Source organism: Onychomys torridus, chromosome 8 (assembly GCF_903995425.1).
Source record: "Onychomys torridus chromosome 8, mOncTor1.1, whole genome shotgun sequence".
Classification (NCBI taxonomy): domain Eukaryota; kingdom Metazoa; phylum Chordata; class Mammalia; order Rodentia; family Cricetidae; genus Onychomys; species Onychomys torridus.
Window position 1 is genome coordinate 26,388,198 of NC_050450.1, and position 16,172 is coordinate 26,404,369.

Sequence of the window (16,172 nt, forward strand, 5' to 3'; positions counted from 1 at the left end):
TCATTATCAATTGATTCTTTCCTTCATTCCCTCCCTCTCTCCTCTCCCTTCCTCCCTCCCTCCCTCCCTCCCTCCCTCCCTCCCTCCCTCCCTCCCTTCCTTCCTTCCTTCCTTTCTTCCTTCCTTCCTGTCTTCCTTCCTGTCTTCCTTCCTTCCCTCCTTACCCCTTCTGTCCTCCCTTCCTTCTGTCTTTCCTCCTTCCCTTCCTTCTTTCCTTTCTTCCTTATTTTATCTTTGATTTATTTTTCATTTTTAGATAGTAACCCAGGCTGGTCTCACACTGATGATCTTCCTGCCTCAGACTCCAGAGTGCAGACATTACTATGACTGGCTCCAGCCAATCTCCTCTTCCTTTCTTCCTCCTCTTAGAATGAGTAGTCAATTACAGCCCTGCTCATTTAAAAGGGTGTGCTAATCAGTTGAATATACACATGTCCAAGCAAAGCTATAATTCTGAGGAATTGCTTAGCTGCTCTCAAAATTGCCCATATCTATATCTATCATATATATTATATATATTATATATATATATATATATATATATATAATGCTGAAATCTTAGATTATGTTTAATCACATCATCTCTACATGTAATTTTTATAATTTATAGAATAGCTACTAGTACAATAAAATTCTCCAGTCCCTTTGGAAATGAAGTAATATTATCTAAAAGAATGGCATGGAAATACAAAATAAAAAGCATGACCCAGGTTTTGGTCTTTGTTTAAAAGGATGGATGTATAGTTGTTTCTTTTTTAAGTTATTATTTATTTTATTACAAATAGATTTGTTTCACATATATGTCCTGATTATGGTTTCCCCTTTTCTGCTCCCAATTCTGCCCCTTTCTACCTCCTCCTATCTGGATCCACTGCCTTTCAGTCTCTCCTTAGAAAATAAATAGGCTTCTAGGAGATAATAATAAAATAAAATAAGATAAAACACTAACACATCAGAATTGGACAAAACAAACAAGCAGAAGGGAAAGAGCCCAAGAGAAGACAAAAAAAATCAGAATATCCATAAGAACACTAAACTGGAAGGCAAAATATTATATACACAGAGGACCTGGTGCAGACCTGTGCAGGCTATGTGTATCAGTCTCTGTGAGTTCATATGAGCTTTGCTTCTGTTGATTTAGAGAACCTTGTTTTCTTGGTGCCCTCTATCTCCTCTGGCGCTTACACTGTTTCAAACTCTTCTGTGAGGCTCCTTGAGTGGTGAATGGAAGGAGTGTTGGAGAAATCCCATTTAGGACTATGTGTTCAACAGTCTCTCTCTCTCTGCAAAGTCTGGCTGTAGGTCTCTATATTTGTTAGCACCTTCTACAGGAAGAAGGTCTTCTGATGATGCTGAAGAAGGCATGGATCTACGTGTATAACAGGATATCATTAGTGGTTAATTTATTGCGGTGTTTTGTTATTGTTTTTGTCATTGTTGTTTTCAGACCAATACGTAACATGAATTGCTAAATGGTCTTATAAATAAAAACTCCAGAGCCAAATACTGGGGTGAAAGCTGAAAGATGAGAGAAACAGAGCAAGCCAGGCACAAGTTCTTACCTATATGAAACCCCCAGTCTCAAGAAAATGAGTTCCTGTTTCTTCACACCTTAAATATCTTCTTGGCCCAGACATTACTTCCTGGGATTAATGTCATGTGTCCTTCCCAGTACTGGGACTAAAGGTGTGTGCCACCACTGCCTGGCTCTTTTTCCAGTGTGGCCTTGAATTCACAGAGATCCAGATGGCTCTCAGACTCCTCAGTGATAGGATTAAGGATGTGTGCCGCCACTGTCTGGCCTCTATATCTAAACTAGTGACTGGCTCTGTCCTCCAATTCCCAGATAAGTTTATTAGGGTACACAATATATCATCATACCAGTAAGTATTTGGTTTTCCCCTATATCCTTGGGCCATGCAGTGCCAGGTTTTTTGTTTTGTTTTGTTTTTGTTTTTTTTTTTTTTTTTTTTTTGTTTTGTTTTGTTTTTGTTTTATCACCCAAGCAGTGTTGGGTATGGGTTCCATCTCATGGGCTAGGCCTTAGGTCAGACCATTTATTGCTTGATGACTCCCAGAAGCTGCAGGTAGAACCACATTGTATAACAAAGGGTTTGTAGCGGGGTTACTATTTTCATTTCTCCTTTGGTAGGATTCAGGGTACTTCCCTGGACCAAAGACACTCAAACATAGGGGTGAAGGCTCCATGTAGGTACCAGTTTGGACATCTCCAAGTTCAATGAGTTGTGAAGGTGTTGTCTTCAGCAATGGGGTCTTGTTGTTGTCAGTTTGTGGAGAGCAAAAGCGAGTGTTATCACCAGCCTGACTTTTTACAGTTCTCATGGGAAATTTTCTTTGGCAAGCAACTCAATTGGGTGTATCTAATCCCAGTACTAGAAGCTTCCTTTGGTGACAAGTGATGGACAATTATCTTTGGAGGAAAAATTAACATAGATCTCTTTAATGATCCTCAATACCTCTAATACTACTTTTACTAACTTACTTCTTTTACTAGCTTGCTTCTCTCTCTCTCTCTCTCTCTCTCTCTCTCTCTCTCTCTCTCCATAATATTTATTTGTTCAGGTGTATACATATGTATATATGTACATGAATATGACCCCCATCATCACACATTTAATTCTCTTTTCAAGAGATCAATGTATTTATTTGAAGTACTGTACTCTGTGACACATTTTTCCTGTGTAAATAAATACAGGTCACCAGATAGCCTGGGTTAGATAATTTAAGGGTGCCTATGGATTCAATAAGCTTTTTACTAAATTATTTTGTTATATTTTCATTTTCACCACTTCACTTTGTATGAGAATATGATCACTGTGGAACAGATGTAGCCAGGGATCCCCTACAAGGGAAGAGCTTGATTAGGAGTAGAAACAATTGATATGAGAAAATTGAATCACAGGGAGCCAGAAACCATGATCTTTGTGAGTCATGTCAACACCTCACAGCAGCAAAAATCAAATTTGATGTTTCAATTACACAAGTCAATGGATGCTAAATATTCTTTTGCTCACAATGAAGGGGAGCCACTCTCACAGAGGAGTATTAGATGCCTCAATGGATTCTAAAAGCTTTGAACTTGTAAGAGGTACTTAAGAATCTGTCAAAAATATAGATTTTTCATCTTTAACTACAGTGACTTTGGTCCACTTGGGAAAGGAGTGAGACAGGAAGAAAACCTCTTGAGTTTACTTTTGAATATATCCTCAATTAGTCTATTAGCAGTTGGCTATGTATCAAATATTGGGTAAAGCCATGATAGTGTTGTTCTACTTTAATTTTCAGAATTGACTAAAATCCCTACTAATAAGTCATTTTAGGTTAATATTAAAGCTGAAGGAAAAATCATTGAAATTTATGTTCCTTGATGATATATTTATATTTATTATTTTGTGTATGTGTGGTTATAATGTGTATATGGGGGTCTATTTATGTGTGAGAATGTATATGTGGTCAGAGAACCGGCTTGGATAATGACCTTTGCTTTCTACCCTATTTTTGAGTCGATGTATCTCATTGTTTAGTATTCTGCTGAATAATTCAGGCTCATGAGTTTCCAAGGGATATGGTTGGCTCCACCTCCCATCTCACTTAAGAGTTCTATAATTATAAACAAATCCCTCCTCTCAGGGATCAGGGAACACTGTGAAAGATGAGACAGAAATAATGAAGGTCCTGAGTGGGTCTTTGATTCTAGTGCTTTCTCTTTGGTTCTTTTCCTTCTGTTGGTTTGTCTTGCCCAATTTCAATGTGTTAGTTTTCTTTTTTAATCTTATTTTATTTTGTTATATTAAAAATAAAGAATGATGGACAACCAAACCATTGGGGTAGGAAGAAAGGAAGGAAAGAAGGAAGGAAGGAAAGAAGAAACAAATGAATGCATGAATGAAAGAAAGAAAAGCAAGCTACTAGGGTGAAGGTTAACAGCTGAAATGTCATTTATATATGCTCAGAGAGGGAAAATCAGTTTTATCCAATGGGGGAACCCACAGAGGGTTCCAAGGGAAATCTAAGCTTGCTTTACCCAGCAGGACTGCATAAGAGGATGATTGGACCAAGACCTGGGTAAAAGGTGTTTGGAAGGGTCTACACTTGGTTGTATCTAGCAAGGAGGAGACCTTTTGCCCTGCCCCTTGGCATTGTTATAAATAGCTCTTTTGAATAAAGTTCTAGGTCCATGGATAAATATCTAGGCCCTCCAGAGGCTATCCTGTATTTCTATCTGTCTCTCTCTGTTCTATATTTCTATCTAAATCTCTTATCCCTCACTCCTCAAGAGTAACCTTGGGATAAGGGTGGGGGCTGGTCCCCCATACTCCAACAGAATGAAATTGGATGTATCAACCACTTCCAGGCCAGGTTTAGAGTTCTGGAGTAGTTGACCAACATATAATGGACTCCATAGTTCCTTTGGTTTTTCTTTCTTTCTTTCTTTCTTTCTTTCTTTCTTCCTTCGTTCCTTCCTTCGTTCCTTCGTTCCTTCCTTCGTTCCTTCGTTCCTTCCTTCCTTCCTTCCTTCCTTCCTTCCTTTATTTATTTGACAACCTGATAGCAGTTTCTCCTCCCCACACCTCCCTTCCCTTCCCATTTGCACCCCCCCATCCCCTCTTCCTCTGTTTCTATTCAGAAAAGGGCAGGTCACCCACAGACATTGCCAAAACATGACATATAAATTGTAGTAAGCTGGGTGAGTAGGGAGGGGGAATATGATGTGGGTCTGGAACAACTTGAGGGAGGATAAGAATATGATAAAAAATATATTTAAATGTAAATAATAAAAATATAGTAAAAAAGAAAAAAATCAATCCCATCTTCTAAATTATATCCTTTTAAAGAGTTTATAAATGATTACAGTGGTTCTCAACCTGTAGGTCAAGAACCTTTTGGAAAACTTCTATTTCTAAAAATATTTACATCATGATTCATTACAATAGCAAAATTATAGTTATGAAGTAGCAACAAAAATAATTTTATGGTTGGGGGGGGTCACTGCAACATGAGGAACTGTATTAAAGGGTCACAGCATTAGGAAGGTTGAAAACCACTGGACTAGAATTAGCTTAGGATTGGTTTAAAGCAAAGAATCTATGGCATTGTCTCTCCTTTTTTTGTTTTTATTTTTTAGTTAAGAAATTTTTTATTCATTTTACATACCAACCACATATCCTCCTCTACTCCCTCCTTCTGTTCCCCCAAGCCTTTCCATTCCAACCTACCCCCCATTCCCTCCCCTGAAAAGGTAAGTACTCTTATGGGGTGTCAGCAAAGCCTGGTACATTCAGTTGAGGAAGGTCCAAGCCCCGCCCCCTTCCTCAAGGTTGTGCCAGGTGTCCCACCATAGGTAGGGGGCTCCAAAAAGCCAGCTCACACATCAGGAATGGATCCTGATCCTAGTGCCAGGGGTGTGTTTTAAGCAGATCAAGCTACACAACTGTCTAGCTTATGCAGATGGCCTAGTCCAGTCCCATGGAGGCTCCACAACTGCTGGTCTAATGTTCACGAGTTCCCACTAGTTTGGTTTGGCTGTCTCAGTAGGTAGCCCCATCATGATCTTGATGCCCTTTGCTCATAGAATCCCTTGTTTCTTTCTTTGACTAGACTCCTGGAGCTTGGCCTGGTGCTTGCCTGTGGATCTCTTTATCTGCTTCCATTAGGTACTGGAAAAAGTCTCTACCATAACAGTTAGGCTATTCACCAATCTGATTACTGGGATAAGCCAGCTCAGGCACCCTCTCCACTATTGTTAGTAGTCTAAGCTGGGGTCATCCTTGTGGATTCCTGGAAACTTCCCTAGTCCAGGTTTCTCCCTGTCCCCATGATGTCTTCCTCTATCAAGGTATCTCTTTCATTGCTCTTTCACTCTGTCCCTGTTCCAGCTCTATCATCCCGTTCCCTTTGTAATTTAATTGCAATATTTCTTCCTTGCCTTCTCTCCTGCAAACCCTCCCATACAACTCTCCCCCATCTTCTTCAGATTCATGGCTTCTTTTTCCATTGTTATTAAATCATATATGTATTTGTATATGTATATGTACTGAGGTATCTAATACTCATCTTTCAGAGGGGATTTCTTTAGTTGTGAGCAACAGAATAATCAGCATTTATTGGCGTGTGCAATTAAACATGTTCAGTTTCTATAATATTAATCTTATGTATGTTTTCAGGGTTGACTGGCCCTGAAACCCCAAATTTGTGTACTTTTCCTGGAGAAGACCACCTCTCTAGCTCTCAGCTTCATTCAGTCTCCTGTTTGTGTAGGATAGAGGACTCATGGGCTTTTCCCCATCCACTTCAGCATGTTCCTTGGTGTCATCCTAGTTTAGCTCACATTTTGGGAGGTCATATTGCTGAGACTTAATCTGATAGCAATTGTCCTCATCCTCTGGTTCTTATAATCTGTCCTCACAATATAGGACCTTTCTTTAGAAGCAAACAGTATTATTTGAGTACAGAATCTGTTAGAAATTCACTGAGTAAAACAGGTTAAACAAAATATATATATAAAAAAAGCTATGAAGAAATTGATAAATCGTGGAGGAAAGAAAAATGGACAAACAGAAATCCCCTACACTGGATTAAGGGAGGTGCATCATCAGAGTAATAGTTCCATAATCAAATTTGCTTTTCCAACTGCTTTTCCTTGACAACATCAACACAATGCTTTCTTGGTAACAGCAAAACAAAACAAAACTCCTCTACTTTGTCAACTGGACAAAAGCAGTGACCCACCAAATTGAGAAAGAAGATCTATGAATCTGTTTACCTAATATCAGCTGTTCCTGTTACCAGAATATTTTGGGTTTTTTGTTTGTTTGTTTGTTTGTTTGCTTTCATGAGAGCTCTGATTCAAATTTCCTTTGTGATCAAATGTTGTATGGCTATCATCCTTGCAAACTACAAACCTATATTTTCTAATTTTAACACTATATACTTTTTCAGTTGCATTTAACTACTTAGGCCTACCTATTGACAGTGCAGGGAGCAATTTGAAGACTTAAGTGACAAGACATGAAAATAGGTAAGACAACTCTAAGAAGCTGATGTTTATGAAATTTATCAATTTGGGTGGCATAAATGAACAAGTCTGTTGCTAAAATAGTTGTATTCTTTCCAGAAGAGCTCCTCTAAATTAGAAATGATATTTGCATAATACAAATCACTAGTATATTGATTATTTAGCCTATCTACTGAGGTTTGAGAAGTGAATAAGACAACTACTTGGTCTGAGGGAATCCAGCCAAGTTGACAGGAGGCAAGAAAACAAACACAATAAGTACAGCGATGGGGGTGCCCATGTGGTATTGAATGGTTGTGTGTTAGCACAGGTGTGTTTTTTTTTGGAGCACAAGAGCATTTATAACACTAAATGGTCATATCTATGTCATATATATGTTTAGAGAAATGACTAAGTATAGTACACTTTGGTAACAGAATTTCCCTTACATGTTTTGAGTCTACCTTTTGCAGCATGGTAGGGGAAAGAAAAGGTATAAAAGGTTTACAGTGGCCAGATTAGAAAGACATTGACATTCTGTTGGATTTTCTAAAGATGGATATGGGGAGCCTGGGGAAAAAGAACAAAGAGAAAAGAATATTGTTGAGCATTTATAGCTTATCATCAATCATATAGTTCCAATAAATATATTGTGGTAACTGAGCCTCACAACTTTCTTATGAGAGATACTGAATCTTCGAAAATAAATAATAGTCATACAATTAGTACTTTGTTTGATATTTAAAAACTTTACTTGACACTCAGAGACAGTAACGATATTTTTCCAATATATTTCAAAGGAATGAAGTATATTAGGAAGGTTTAATTGAGAAGTGGACAAGATAAGAAAGGAGAAAAAGGCACAAACATGGACTACAGAATACAAAAAAAAAAAAAAAAAAAACAAGGAAACTAGGCAAGACAATAAAGAACAGTAGGGCTTCTAGGATGACTTTTAAGGTGATAGGTCCAGGCAGTAGGAAGAAATGAGATGGGGCCTAGGCTACCACTTAACTCGTCCATTAAAAGAAAAGAGAGACACACTGTGTGGGAAGAACTTACAACCTTGGCTGACAGATTTTTAATCCTGGCTTCAGCTTCTATGTGATACACCATCACACTAAAAATTGGATGGGTATCTTATTTTCCTTCTTAGCTGTTCTTTCAATTCATGGTGTAAGCACCATCAGTTTATTATGACCCACATCTAAGTTCCCATGTCTCCACTTTTCTCTGCTTAAGATCTAACCTCACTTCTTGAATGATATGTGCATCATACTCATTGGGGAAAAATACAATATGGGTATCTTAAAAATTCCCAGTTTCCCAACATGCTCTCCAGTGGTCTGTTTTCCCTTGAAATGCATTGATGAATATCAGAATCCTTTTCTTTTCCATGTTCTAAATTCCAGTTTATATATTTAAAGAGCCTTTTAGGGGGTGGGTGGGAGTATGCTGTGTTCTAAAATCTTGGTGACAACAGAACACATATTTCTTTTATCAGTTTAGTTCTTCCTCAAAAGAAAAGTATTTTCTTTATCTTCTCAACATTAAACAAAGCAATTTTCTTTAAGTTCATTTTGTTTCAGCCTTGACAAAGTATGGGGGATGATTGAGAACTCCTGATGAAAGATGAGTTTTTTGTTGTTATTGTTGTTATTTTTCTTGATACAAAAGCTGTCCGTGTACAGATCTTTCCTTGTACATCTCCCGTCAAATCACAAATAAGATCAACCTTTTCTTTGTGATGTAATGATCTAGTATGGGACCACATACTACTAAATAAAGTTCTAAATTCTTAAAGAATCCAGGTGCTTCTGAATTGGCCCTCTCTGCCTCTCTAGTTTCTGCTACAGTTACTTGTTCAAATGTTCTCTACATTACCAGCTTCAAGGTGGCCATAATTATCCTCATGTTATGTGCTTTTCAAAAGCTGTGTCCTCTGCCCATTTCCTGTTCAGGTAACATACAAACATTCATCCTAGGATGTTTATGCCACCGGCATTTCATTCTGAGCTAATAACATCCAGCTTGAATACTCACTGTCATTTTACTCCACAGTCTCCATGGACTCTTCTAAGGGCAGGGTAAACAACCATATATTCCAGTATCATTTCAGAATTCACCTTATTGTATTACCTTGTAAGGGGCAATCTTCTATTATGATATATCTTTGCACTACTATGTATTCTACCTCTTCTCATGCTATATTACAACTCAATTTCCTAGGCCTGGATTCTGGTGTATCTTAGAATTCTTTGCAAAGTATTTTGATGCTATGTTTTTATTGCAATTGTAGGGTAACCTAATGAAATTTAGCCATGTTTGAAGTAACTGAGTATGTACAGCTACATACTATAGCATTACTTAAATGCTTGCTTGCATTTACATTTTAATTATGTTAGACATGTCATATTTATTTTAATTGTGGGTCGATGAGAAAAGAACACAGGGTAGATTTGAAACATGCATGACATATTTCTCTCAAGTTCAGGTGTAACAGTCATTCCTGATATGTCATGGGAAGAAGATTTCATAAAAGCACAGGAACTATAAGATGTAAGGGTGCAAACTCATGTTAACCTTCATTATGCAAGAGTTAGTCATAAGTAATTTGCTAGCTGATGCTGTACTTCTATATGTACTTCCATAGCAATAAGCAAGGCAAACTTATGGAAAACCTCTGAACCATTTAATTTTTCCCTTTAAAATGAATTTTAAGCAACACAAGTTTGAGATATAACATGGCAAAATTTTGATGATTTTCTTCACATTATTTTAGGCAAACTAAGATAAAAGAAAAGGAGAAACTTATTTTCTCCTTATATATTCTTTGAGATAGTGTGATCCTAGTAATAAAATGAGGAGTGAATGAATTTGAATGATACAAAAAATTCTCAAATTGTGACAAGGACATAGAATTGACTATTTTCAAGCCTTTTAAGTATATAGTTCATTAGTATGAATAAATATGTATTCACATATAAATAAAATATATGTTAAATATATAAATAAATAATATATCATATAAATATATTGTATATTATATATATATTAAATATATTAGTATAGATAAAAGATAAAAATAAACTATAATCACATATAAGTAAAAATATATCCACAATGTGACAAGTCATTTCTATAGTTTTCAGGTCTGTAATAGGAAGTTGATATTTTTGACCACTTCACACTTTATCTGTTCACAAAGTACCAGTACCATCATGTTCTGTCAGCACAAACTGACCATTGGATGCTTTTCATATGTATGGTATAACTCAGTAGCTGTCTTATTCTGACTGGCTATCTCATTAACACAATGTCCTCAAGATCTATCCATGATATCATATATGTAATGGTTAGATGTGCTAGCCATATCCCTCAGTAAATACTTAACATATTTGTTCACTAAGGTGCCAACTGTACACAGTTGTTGATTGAGGTGTACAGTGCTCTCATGAAAACCAATGTACAAATTATCTCTTCATTGTTATATTTTAAACCAGCATTTAAACCAACAGGAAATGAGCAGAGGACACAGCTTTGGAAAAGGACAAGACATGAGAAAGGTTATGACACCTTAAACCTGGTAACATTTGAAAAAGTAACTGGAACAGGAACTTAAGATGCAGAGGAGACCAATCGGAAGCACCTGGATGATATCCTTAAGAATTCTGAACTTAATTCAATAGCATGTTGTTCCATCCTTGATCATTACATCACAAAGAAAAGGTTGATCTTATTTGTGTCTTAGTGGGAGATGTACAAGAAATGAACTATACATGGACAGCTGTTGTATCAAGCTCTAATTCAAGATGAATGAGTTTGAAGTATGAGAATGACTATAAATTTGAGGATAGCATGGGCTGTAGAGTGAATTCTGTGTCCTCCTGGGCTGGAGTCCTCCTGGGCTGGAGTAAGACCCTACCAAAAACAACAACAAACAAACAAACAAACAAACAAAATAAAACAACACAAAAAACAACAGCAAACCCCCTCTCATTTTGAATACTTAATGCAAACACTTTATATTAAGAGACGAATAGAGAATGTTTCTGTCTGCTAGGGGCTAAATGCAGCCACTTCCATTCTTTCCTACAGGCGCTCAGGTGCTCCTTTAGTGGTGATTTCTGATGTTTTGAAAATAGTAGCATGTACCCATGCAAGGCCATGGAAATAGGATTAACTACCAAAGAGTCGTTGGGTGTAATTTCACTTTCGAATTTAAATTGGCTACGCTTTATTAACTTAATCTGTGCTTGGTTGAGACTTCTCAACTGCCACTGGCCACTCTCAAAACTTATAAAAGAAAGCTGCCATTATTTTGAAATGACAGAAAAACTTGATGATACTGAATGAAAGTAAGGGAGATGTTATGCAATGATACAGACATTAAAACAAAAATGCGTTATTTCAGTGTTATTTTTCCTTGTATTTTGAGCCGTTTTAATATCTCAGGCATTTCTAAAGCATTTAATAAGATCAGAGGTCATAAGCCTATAACTGAGGATCAAAAATTTCCACTTTTAAAACTATGTAAAAAATGTAAGCCTCTGGGTTTTAATACAAGATGTGAGAACATAAGTGGACGTAGAAAGGGTCCGTCTTGTCCTAGACTATTACCTGGAGGAAAAGAATGATTTAAAATTTAAAATATATGTTAGGGTCAAGAAAATGACCAGAGAAACTCTTTCATTTATAAAACTAAAACCTTTAATCAAATTAGGAAACTCAGAGCACAGAGAAAATAAGGTGAGGTGATTGACAGTCTACAAGCCTTACAGAAAGCTATTCTGAAAGTGGGCATTTCATAGCCATGTCAGTGTCCAGACTTCACAAGGATCTCTCTTGTAGTTTGCCATTCTTCCAACCTTAATTTCATGACTCATTGTTCAGTCACAGGAAGGAAATCTTTACCCCCAAACAAGAGAAAAATGGATATACTCTCGGGTAGAGTTATAATTAAATATGTCTTCAGAGGCATTTAACTTTTGGAACACCCAGATGCATGTAATGCTTGTTTAAAATGTCAAATGAGCATAACCTGGTTTCCACTTTCTGAAAGAATGGGCATCCAGTAATTAGTGTTGTAACTGTTACTTGCAACTGTTTTCAGTAGATAACTGGGAGGCTCGTGTGTAAAGTAAATGGACTTTCAATGGGAATCCTTTCAAAACATACAGCAAGCAATCACACCAAAATATTAATTTGCACTCAAACACTTGATGCCACAGGACACTCCAATTATCTCTTACCGTTTAAGCCAGAAGACTTTCCCAGGCTTTAAACTAGTCTCTGAAGAGATTTAATTCAATATTACTTACCCCAAAGCAGCCAGCATGCTCTTTTGTTGACCTTCCGGTCAATGAGAGTGACCCAACTGAGACCCAATCAAATCTAAATATGTCCCCCCTAAAGAACGATTCGCAAGGTTAATTGTATCTTGGTTCTATTCACTGAATAAGAAATCAATTAAAGAGAATAGCAAAAGAAGCCATAAATGGCTACACGAACTATGAAGAAGCAAGCCATAGACAGAAATATCTTCCTTTGCTTCCAATCCTCACGTATGTCTATAAGGAAGTTAATTAAACCATGGAAGGGACATTCTTAACCTATTCATAATCATTGCAGTCAACATTAGTTTAGTCTTGCATGAAATAATACTGTATTTGTGAGCACACAAAGGCTCCAATGGACACCTAAAACTGTATAATTATTTGTCACAATGGCAAAGTTTCTTGGACATGATGCCATTGAAGTGTGTTAACTTGGTGAATTGCAGGGAAATACAATGTCAATGTAATTAGCTATAATCACATGATATGGGGGTGGGAAGGGAAGATTTCAGTGAAAGTACCACTGTTATATATTAATTTTCAAGGTTTGTGTTTGAGCACTGAAAAAATATCAAAAGAGTACAATTTATAAAGGAAGATAATAAGAAATGGAAACAGCACTTTTCAAAAGAAATAGAAAAGTGCCACAGCATCTAAATCCCTAACATTGCTTAGCTATAGAATACAATAATACAAAGAGAGGGAAAGTATTCTTTGAAATCTTAAAATAAGGATCCTACCCATCTGAGGTCTTACTTTTGCCAAGCATTATTCTAAAGAGGTTTCTGGAAATCCTTTTGTTCCTTAGCACTGTTCTTGAAGAAGCTGAGGATGGAGAATTCAACTTCTTTTCTCAGGGTCATAAGTTTAAAAAAAAAGGAAGAAAAAAAGAAAGAAAGAGAGAAAGAAAAAGAATGAAAAAGAATGAAATGAAGGTAGGAAGGAAGGAAGGAAGGAAGGAAGGAAGGAAGGAAGGAAGGAAGGAAGGAAGGGGGAGGGAGGGAGGGAGGAAGGAAGGAAGGGGGAAGGGAGAGAGGGAGGAAGGGAGGAAGGAAGGAAGGAAGGAAGGAAGGAAGGAAAGAAGGAAGAAAGGAAGGAGCTCAAATCTGAAAACTTGCAGCTTGTTCTGCATGCTTAATTGCAACTTCTCTATATCGTATCTAAGGTAAGATGCTCAGCAGCTAGAAAAACAGGCTGCTATGCATGAAAGCTTAATCCACCATGGTGACTGGCACATCCTAGGAAATAATAAGAGGATGCTCAGAGGGGCTACAATGACACTTACAACAGAAGGAGGCTTAGCTAGAGCCATCCTTTCAGACCTCAGTCAACCAAGAGCCTCACAAGTTTGTCAGTAAAACCAAGTTTCTTTAGGCCACTGCCACATATTAATTTTTTTCTGTTTCTAGTATCAGCAGCTCCTTAGATTCTTCTGAACAAAGCAAATGTGACATTTCACCAAGTTTCCCTGGAAGAGATGGAGTTGGAAATTTGGGCTCTAAATCTTGCACTCCTACATATGGCCTTGAAAATAAAGTGGAATTATGACTTGCCATTCTAGAACATTCAGTAGTAGTATGGTGGATCAAAACTTGTATTCATTCATTCTGTCCTAAAGATCCCCTTTTAATTCTGCTTCAATCCATTCATCTACTACTCATCCACCAACCCTCATGTGCAGAACTCTGTATTTGGGTTCTGAATTTTGAGAACATTTATGTATATATGCTGATATGTTCCAAATAAACCTAAGGTTGTTAGCTGTACATCTCGTTTTATCAATATTTCAATTTCAAAACTACATCAAATATTTCCCCTAAGTCCTTGGCTTGGGCATAGATCCAATATCTTGTTTCTTCTGAAAGTATAAATTCCATGTTCAATTCTATCATTTCCTTAGATGTAGAGCTGTTTGCCCATTTCTTTCAATTACACATCCTTACCTTCCCCTCTTTAAGCTCCTTCTCCTGCCCTCCCCAAATCTCATTTGGTTTGGATTAAACAAGGCCAAAACATTTGATCTCCTATTCTGTGTCATCCCTAAACTAGTTAGTGTGGCTGTAGCTATTGCTTTTCTGAGCCAGGAGTTACTGCTCAGGAGCATGTTAAACTGAGACCTGAACTGTCAGGATCAGCATTTGAATCAGGATTAGCCATCAAAGAAAGGCAACCACTTACCAGACCCCATGAGGGGAGCTGACTTTCAGAATAATGCTTCTCTCTAAGAAGCATGACTAACATGTTGAAGGGGCAGAGCAGGAAACACAGAAAAGGTTGGACTTGTTAAATAACAGGGGTGTGCTATGAGCAATGCCTATTGGGGGGAAGCCAGATATAAAGATGTGGTATCAAGTTTGGGGAGCTGGAACAGGTTCACAGCTGTTCATTTTGATTATAGTCTCTTGGACTATGAATAAGCAGCTAAATTCACAGATGCTTTTTGTTTTGTTGCCTAGAATCTTCTAGGCAAGAACAAATGAGTTCTTTAACAGAAATGATGATGCTATCTTAAAAGGTTCAATATATAAATATATATAAATTCATAGAAGGACTTATTTAAGGACCGCTTAGCTCAAGTCTAATGTATGCTTAAGCCATGTGTGTACAAGTGCATCTTTTGATTGCATACTGCTGAGGTAAGCAAAGAGGAGAGGATACTTAGATCCTTTAGTGCCAAAGAAACTTCTGGCTCTCGCTAGTCCAGGTGCTCTTATCATCACAGTTGTTTTTACTAAGTACCAATTATACATGGTTGTGTCTGGGGCCAAGTACAAAGTCCACGACCTCTACCTTCTTGAGCCTCATTACTAGGCACTTCAAAAAGGTTTCTCATTTGTTGTCCCTGCTATGAAGTATCTGCTCCCAGGAAATAGTTAGCATCAAGCAGCTGTTATTAATCTACTTTTTGAAGGATTTTCCTGGAAGCCAGTCACCTGCTGAGGTGAATAACTGTCCCAGTGGGAACAAAGCTAAGCACTAACCTGGCTTCCTCATTCCATTCCTCCCTCTGTCCTTCAGAATGCCTGAAATAAAATGAGTCACACATAGCTGAGAAGATTTTCCTGCCTGCTTCATTTCTAAGTAAAGAACACAGGACAGTGCACATTGCACAGACCACTCTTACCCCACAAAGTATTCTCATGCTGACATGCTTCACAGTTAGCTGTGTGGGATTAATGAGGGACCATTTCGCTTGGTGACCCAAAACAAAATTTTCATTTTACTCTTAAGTTCAATGAACTACTCACTAGAACAATTTCGAGGAACAATAAAAGTTAACTTAACTTTTGAAAGCATTCTCCTAATTTGGATGAAAAAATCCCTCTTGACGTTTGCCTCATTAAAGTCCTAATTTAAACTGCCATCATTTATTCCTGCACACATGGCTTCTATTGCTGCCATTTTGATAATTTTCTCTATCATTCTTTGTATAATCATCTATAAATATAAATATTATTCCTAAGTACACATGCTAAAAACCTTGTAATACTTGAATCATACCCCTTATTCCCAGCTCATGAGTTCTGTCAAGATAGCTAAAAATAAATCTTTTATTCATTTTCTTTTGATGGAGATATGCCTCTCTATTTGTGCAAGCTTTCTTTGTGACAGTAAAGTCATATCCACTTCTCTGTTTATTTATACAAAAGGAATTCAAGGGTGTATGCCCTTCAGACAATTTAAAATACATCTCTCTCTCTCTCTCTCTCTCTCTCTCTCTCTCTCTCTCTCTCTCTCTCACACACACACACACACACACACACACACACACACACACACACCTGTAGACATACATGCACAGCACAGAGTTTATGTCTCAA